The following is an 8852-nucleotide window of genomic DNA, read 5'->3' as shown; positions in this document are numbered from 1 at the left end:
AGCTATGAATGCTATCTACTGTGCTATGTCCTAAGATATTTTCAATCAAATTAGTATATGTGGGACAACCAGAGAAGCATGGGATTTGTTGGAAACAACCCATCAAAGAACAAGCACTATGAAGAGATCTAAACTGCAACTCCTAACATCACAGTTTAAAAGTCTCAGAATGGAAGAGCATGAGACCTTCATGGAGTTTTTCACAAAGATGAATATCATTTGCAACTCCATGGGTGGGTTAGGTGAGAAAGTTCTGGTCCCAAAAATCTATAGAAAAATACTAAGATCATTACTAGAACGGTTCAATCCTAAAGTAACAACTATTGAAGAATGTAGAAACATAGATGAAATGAAAGTAGAAGAACTAGTAGGTTCCCTACAAACCTTTGAACTACACTTTAAACAAACCTCTAAATCCAAAACGACTATCCTCAAAACATTAAAGAATACACCAAATGAGGACATTGAAAGTGAAAGAGAAAATGAAGATGAAGAAGTGGCTTTGTTGGTGCAACGATTCAGGAAGTTCTTTCAGAAAAATCGTGGTCATCCATTTAAAGGAAGAAAGGTAGACAACAAGCCTTCTGCAGGGAAATTTGGTAAAAAGACAAAAGAACCACAATGTTATGTTTGTCAGAAGTTTGGACACCTGTCTACTGAATACCCAAATAGAAAAACTAAGGGTAAGGCAATGGTTGCCACATGGTATGTTACGGAAGAGTCAAACTCAAAATCTAGCGACTCTAGGAGCGATGGAGACCAAAAATCTTTGAAAATTCTTATGGCCTCCACCGCTCCAATTATTCCCATTGAAAATGAGAACGAGGAAGAACCACAAGCCACTGAATCATTTCCATCTGATAATGAAACTGAAAAGGAAGAAGAAGAAGAACAGAACAAACTACAAGATGCTTACAATCAACTCTACATCCATAACATCAATATAGTTAGAAGACTTGGAATATCTGAAAATAGAAAGGAATTATTGCAAAAAAGATCTGGATAAAACCTTAGAAATTAATATACATCTAATTAATGATCTATAGCAATATCATTCTGATAATGATAGATTAGAAAGAATTAACACCTTCCTTAAATCCGAGTCTGAAAAACTAAACAAACAGGTTGAGCTGTTAAAAGACAAAAACATGCTCCTTCAAAATGAAAATCATACTCCTATTTGATTTAGAAGAATCCAGAAAAATCGCTAAGCTAAACTATAAGTTTTCCCAAAGTGGTGAGAAGTTAGAAAAACTCTTAGGTATGGGAAGACCTGGAAAGGACAAGAGTGGCTTAGGATATGATAAATTTAAAACAAAGATTGGAAATGATGCACCAATAATTGAAAAATCTGCTGCTTTAGGCAGAATATAAGAACTACTCCTGTTTGTCATTTATGTGGTGATTCGGGTCATTATAAGTTTGAATGCTTGACACCAAGGAGGACTCAACATAACTCTGATCAAAATCACATTAGTAAATTCAAACCAACCAAAGAAATACAAAATGTCAAGAGTCCACCTAGGAATATGAATAGAAGAAACACACATCCATCACCACCTAAAATGACTAACAAAATAAATGAAGGAGTGAATCAAGTGGTTGAATTAAATAAGAAAACTAAATTTACCACAATTAACAATCCTGTCACAAAATGGGTAGTGAGAGAAAAGAAAAATTGCCTTGTCACCCATTCAAATCATATAACAGGCAATGATACTAAGTGATAACTGGATAGTGGTTGCTCACGACATGTCACAGGTGACAAATCCCTCCTTTCAAATTATTCAGATCTTAATAATGGGATAGTCACTTATGGAGATGATAGCACCGCTAGAGTAATTAGACAGGGGATTATTAAAGGAATAAATTTGCTCAAAAAATGAGAATACCTTTTGCATTAAAGGATTAACACATAATCTTTTAAGCATTTCTCAAATATGTGACAATGAGCATGTGGTTACATTCAACAAAGAAACATGTGAGATCCTAGACCTTTCAAGAAGATCAATAATGAAAGGTTCTCGTACAAACAACCATTGCTATGTTATTAAAGGAAAAGGAAAGACTGATCCCTATATCTAGAAATATTGAGCATAGAAAAACAACTCCAGGTCATGCATCAAGATCTGGATATTTGCTGAAATGATGGAATTTTTGCTGAGCTCCTAATGATACATTTGAGGTCCCTCACCTCAATCTTTTTGTATATAAACATTCTAATGTTTATAATTTTGATTTGTACAATGCTTATACAAAATTTTGCTGTGTATACTATTGATTCAAAGATATACTACATTATTCATGAATGTTTGTTGAAGTACTGGGGAAAAATGAAAATTATTCACCTTCGATATGTCAGTCGATAAGTCATGTGGATTCTCGATTAATCGATCAAATGTCGATATCATCGACGCCTCTTTGGAATGGGAAGAGTCATATGATCGAGAATGACATTGAAGACAGTTTTGATAACATCGAGTGGGGTCTCTCGATATCATCAAATCACTGGTTGATGATATCAAAGATTGCTGCCCGATATAAGGCGGCCGAGCGGAAAAAATCACATTTTTCATCTAAAAATCGTTTTACCTTCTTCTTGCTCATCTCCTTTCGTCTGTTCGTACAAAACTTCATCCAAGAGTCATAGAAGTTCCTCTAAACTAGTATTGCCCCTTCCATTCCTTCTTTCCAAGATTCCATCTAGTTTTTGGATTAGGTATTCTTAGACTCTTGAGAAGAAATTCTATCCGATCATTCCCCAAAAACTCTCAAATCTCTGTTGTGTAAAAAATGGTGAAGGACAAGGGGAAATCAACCGAGCTTGGGGAATCTTTGTGATCATCCCGACAGAAAGTTTTTACTTCAAAAGAAAGAGCAAGAGCTACTGATCGTGGGACACCCACTCGGCAACGAACACGACCGACCACACGTGGCAGGTCCCAATCCGAGGCACAGACACCTCCTCTACCTAAGGTGAATCCAGCTTTATCCAAATATACCAGTAGGAAGCTTATCCATGAGAGAAAGGTTGACAGGGACTGTCTACTACCGTATAATCTGAAATCTCTTTTTACTGACATTGACTGGTTGCCTGTTCTTGACTTTAGTGGGCCATGCCACTATGAAAGGATGTACAATTTTTTTACCTCTTGTCATTCTCCTGTGTCTGATCCACCTTCCATCACTGTGTCTGTCGATGGTGATGACATGGAGATCACACTTGCATCTATTGCAGGAATCTTTGGTCTTACCCTGTCACCGGTCGGTCTTCCAGATATGGATCTTGAAAATATTGAAACTCGATCCATGGTCACTAAGTTTCTCTACCATGGTCATGACATTCCTTGGTACCAAGGAAATGCATTAAAATCCAAATTCATGGAACCATGGTTTCGGATTTTGTATGATATCTTCACATTAAACATCTATCCCAGAAGTACCAACCGTTCCGATCTCACTAGGTTTATGACCATGATAGTCTACTCCATAGCCACAGGGATCAAGGTCTGCCTCCCTACCCTTATTGTCCATCAGTTAGTCTATGCCATTCATACATCCCGGGATGTTCACTTGCCCTATCCCTGGATTATGCACACTGTGTGCAATGCCATCAGCTTTCCACCTTCCAACGATCTGGAACTTCCCCTTCATGTCTTCAACAAAAACAACATTCGAAGGATGGATCTAAAATTCCATAAGTTTCTCGACGATCCACAGGAGGAAGGAATTCATGCAGAATGAGAAGGAGGTGAAGGCGATGCTCCTGCTGAAGGGGCTAGAATGGCTGCGAATGAACCCCCTGCGGCCCATTAAGCTCCATCCACATCAGAGCCCGGGCATGCGAAAAGGTTTAAGCTCCATCAAGACAAGATTGGAGCAATACAGCGAGATGTCGCCTAGTTAAAGGAGTCAGTGAATACACGGTTTACTGTCTTGAAATGCCTGGTAAATGGAGTGCAACAATTGGTGGATCTACTCACCTGCCGACGCAATGATACTGCACCATCCTCCTCTGCACCTCCACCATGAAAAGACAGTCTGTGTGCCGTCACATACACCCTACTCTCATCTCAACATCAGGACATGGGTATCTTTTTGTATGCCCTACGTTTATATGAGTGTATGTGATGGCTTCCTAACTTGCAGAGTCTAACAGTTTTTTTTTTTTTTTTGTGGTGTTGTTTCTGTACCCATGGATGGGCTTAACACTGGTGGTTGTCTTGGTCTTTTTGGGTGCCCATGAATGGGCTGAATTTTATTTTGGAATGGGATGAATGATTATACTACTGCCAATCTTGGGCAGTATATGTATAGTTTAGATAATTTTTTTTTTTGTTATGGCAATCTATAAATCATCGATCTTTACTACTATGTTTTACGTTTTGAGATCCCCTGTTTTATTTAGTTTGTATCATCTATGGGATGTGATGTGTGTGATGCCTTGTCTTTACACTCTCTGCTTACTATTCTGCCCTAGTTGATCTTCTACGATGCATATATATTCTCTGGAATGCAATGCAGGTAATATCTATCTATCTTATGTATGTGTCTTCTGAATGTTGGTTCTCCCCAAATAGTGTCAACTTGAGTTAATATCAACTATAGTATTATCCTTTGCCAATGATTGACAAAAAGGGGGAGAACAAATCAAACACCCCGCAAGAAAATTGTGTGTATCTGCTTGTGATTGGTGTTGCGGGTGTTAGGGGGAGCAGCTGCAAGAAGAAAGGGGGAGTTTGCAGTTAGGGGGAGCAGCTTCTGAATGTTTGTGTATATGAACTAGATAGCATTGTACAATCATGTAAAGTTTATGTACACACAATTTAGGATGTCAGTATAGAAGTTGTTCTAGGGTGTTTTGGTATTTTGTCACATAATTGACAAAGGGGGAGATTAAAAGTGCCCTGGTTTGTCAATTAGCATGAGTGTTGAGTTGGCTAGACAAAGAAGCTCCATAGGAAGATCAATCAACCGTCTGCCTCAATCAGATGTGGGCCCGAACTCACCACAGGTAAATCTAAGCCTCACATCCCTTGTCCCAAAACACCAGATAATTAAAACCCTTAAAATTGATTAGAATATCATAGGGTTTTTGAGTTAGAAAACTTTTTTCAAAATTGCGGAAAATCTCTAAGTTTTCTTCCTCTATCAATTTATCGAAAGACTGCTCGATATAATCGAGAAGTTCTGTCGGTGTCCTCGATGACTAATCAATACCATCGAAATGAGGACAAAAGATGTCCAGCAACCACACATATTTTTGGATGGATTTATCGATGTATCGATATACCTATCAATATCATCGAACTTTGAATCTTGAATCTATTAAAATTGACTCAATAAAATCGACAGCACATCGAATGTGTCCCTGTTTTTCTAAGGAAAATCATAAAATCTTCGATACATCGAAGTTCTCCTCGATATCCTCGGAATTCAAATTTCAATGATATCGGAAGGACTTCGATGATATCAGTTTTGGACACTATGTTTTTCGGCAATATTTTCAGGTTGTTCTATCTTGGATTGAGGGTCACTCGATAGAATCGATATTTAAATATCGATGATATTGAGGCCGAGTTGATGGCATCGAGAATGGACAAAAACTGTCCAGCAAGCTTAACTGAAAAATCTTTTGGATTTATCGATGCATCGACAGGACTATCAATATCATCGACATTCAAATTTCAATGATATCGAGTGTGCCTCGATCATTCTTTTAACCTGAAATATTTCTATGGCAAGTCTCTCTCATTTTTCAAAGTGTCAAGGAATCGAATCTTGTGTCGATGATATCGGAGTTCAAAATCCAATGACATCGTCGCATGTTCGATTTCCTCGATCAGCTGGCAAAAAGTTTCAAAAGCGTTTGACATGTGAGTTCATGTCATCGAGCGGCTAGTCGATGTCATCGAGAGTATACCCTCGATGATATCGACCCTGCTCGATGATATCGAACTCTGTCATAAATGTGACCGTTTTATATCTATTGGAACCTTTTACCTATTTATAGAGAGCTTGATTTTAGTTGCTGGTAGAGAAAGAAGAGAGTGCTTTTGAGTGTTTAGCCTTAGATCAAATACCCAAAGCCCTTTCTCTCATAGGAGTTCATCCTCCAATCCACCCCCATCATTGACATTCAATAGAGTGGATTAGGGAATGAACTTCCGCATTCAAGGATCCTCCAGCTACTACCTTAACGGAAAATCATTAAGCTGGGATGCCTTGAATGCATAGATGATTGAAATCGCTCTATCTCCCTTATAGGAAAATATTCAATAGAGTAGGATTCCATTATAACCTTGACCCAACCGATCGCCATGTATTGGTACATCATCTAAGTTGCGGATCAAGGAAGTTGAAGTTTTTCATCAAAGGAGGAGATCTTTAACAATGTGCTGAAAGGGACTCATCTAGTTATCTGTAAGTTATTAGAGTTCAGAGGGCCCTTGTGATCATTCCTTTGTAGGATTGGGTTTAAGGTATTTCTTACCCCTTGCAAGCCCTCGTAGGAGGCTTCCGATCGGAGTGTACGTGGTGGATGCTTTGTGTTGACCCTTGCTCTGTGGAGAGCATAAACATTAGGTCCTTTATGTAGGTCATTGACCAGGGTGGTCTAAAAGTTGGGTGTACCCTTACTCATAGGAGCATAAACAAGTGAGGTTCCTTAAGTGGATCCTTGGCCAATGTACCTAAAATCGGGTGCTATGTGTTGACCCTTGCTCGTGGGAGCATAAACTGTCAGCCTAGGTATAGATTGTACTGGTTAGATGTGAACTTGATTTAAAACCTCCGGTTTGAGGTGAACCTGTTATGAAACCTCCTTAGTGAAATCCGGTACACTCAAGAGTTGAGTGCGGTTGCCGGGAGTGGAGTAGACAAGTAGTCGAACCACTATAAAAATGACTGTGTTTGTGATTGCTATTGTCTTTCATTCCTATGTGGTTATATGCTTTCATATTTGATTATCTGGGACCACATCTCACACACAGTCACATCCATCATAAACTCTGATTTGCATCTTGTTTATCTTTCAAAATAGTTTTTATGATTGAATCCTCTAATTGGCTTGGAAACCACTAGAGTTACTTTAAAGAAATCCTGATTTATGAATATTTCCTCAAGATAGGTTTTGATAGGATTTTAAATAATCATAAAACAATTAAAAAAGTCTTATTCACCCCCCTCTAGGACATATTGGTATATTCCTACTTCAACTAAAGCGGTCATTACCGCAATTTCATTGGACCTCTTAGCCTGCGATACTACGTACTATCATCCCGATTTCACATTCCAACTTGGTCATTTCATTCGCACTACATATTGCATTATATCCGCGGCATATAGCATTTTGGGTTACTATGTTTCTGTACTCATGTGGCATGGATAAGGTTGACGGTATTCGAAGGCTCGTCAGGATTTTCATATTGCATTGCATCCTCAGTATCTGATATTTGGCTTACTATGTTTTCGCATTACTCTGATATTGTACGATTTATGGATTGCCAATATTTCTGCTTACTCTGATATCTATATGCTTGGCACGTGCATCGCACACACTTACACCACCCTCTAAGCTTTCTATAAGCTTATGCACGATAGATGCATGCAGGTGGCGTTAGGTCGCAGTAGCGTTGAGCTTGGAGCGTGCATCTGTCTTCTGGAGTTTTAATTTTTGATATATGTATTTTCCCTTTTAGCATTGTATTATTAGTAGATATGTGATGATGATGTTGCCTTTGTGATTTGGGTAAACTTGTGGTTATGCTTATTACGAGTTAAATGTACATTGGAAAATCCTCCTTTTAGGATCCCAGTATCGGAATCTGGCGTATGGACGCTAGGAGCCAAGAATGGGTGCTACGAAGGCTGTCAGCACTGGATTTGGCGATCAGAAATTTTATGAGCCTGGTTTCCGAGTTTAGGGCATGACAATTGTAACCACTCTTGTGGGTTTGAAAGCTCCGACTCTAACTGCCACCGAGGTTATGTCTTTAGACTTAGAAGCAACGGCCAGCGTAAAACATTTCCATTGTAGCAGCCCAGCATAAGTCAGCACTGATCCTATTGATTCAGAATGAGTGCAGTCACTACAATCCTCTCCTACAACGTTTACTCGACGAAGGATTTTAATATCACCCACTTGGCCTTTTCGCCTCATACTTTCTTCAAATTTACCTCTTCCATTACCTATGACGACCGAGGAGATTCTAGCTTCAGTTGAGCCTGCAATAGTAGCTAAGGTAACAACGCCAGAAGGATCGGTCGAGATAGAAAGGTTGTGATCGAAGAGGACACATCTACCGAGGTTTCGACAGAAGTACCAGGATCAGCTTCGACTGAAAATGTAGAACTGTAATTGGTTAATATCGACCAACCGGTTGAACCTACTCCGGTCGAGATCTCCGTAGCATCGGTTGAGGTCGAAATGGTTGATGCAAGCTCTCCTCCATGGACTTCTCCAGCAATCGTCTTTGGAGATGATGCACTTGCTTCTTCCACCTCCCTCCCATCGATAACATTCTTTCTTTGTTTGAGAAAGCTCTCGTTGGGGAGATGTCTGCAACAAAATCTCCTCTTCATCCTAATAATCTACAAAGTTTACAGGCAGAGTTACACGAACTCCTCCGAAAAAGGGTTATCTAAATCCTTTGATGCCAAATTGGTCGATATGGTCGACCGATTAGTTGATTTGCCCTACATGTTGTCTCAGTCGGATCTAGCTTTGGTGGCCAAAGTACCACTTCTCTTGGAGCTTTAGGGAATACTCGATATGTGTTATTGAGTTGATGCAGTCGTTGCTCATACCACAGTTGAAGAACAAGCAGCCAATTTCAAGGATACCAATGTGC

This window comes from Magnolia sinica, chromosome 16, assembly GCF_029962835.1.
Source record: "Magnolia sinica isolate HGM2019 chromosome 16, MsV1, whole genome shotgun sequence".
NCBI classification, from domain to species: Eukaryota; Viridiplantae; Streptophyta; class Magnoliopsida; order Magnoliales; family Magnoliaceae; genus Magnolia; species Magnolia sinica.
The sequence above is the reverse complement of the archived record's forward strand: the minus strand, read 5'-3'. Positions refer to the sequence as shown.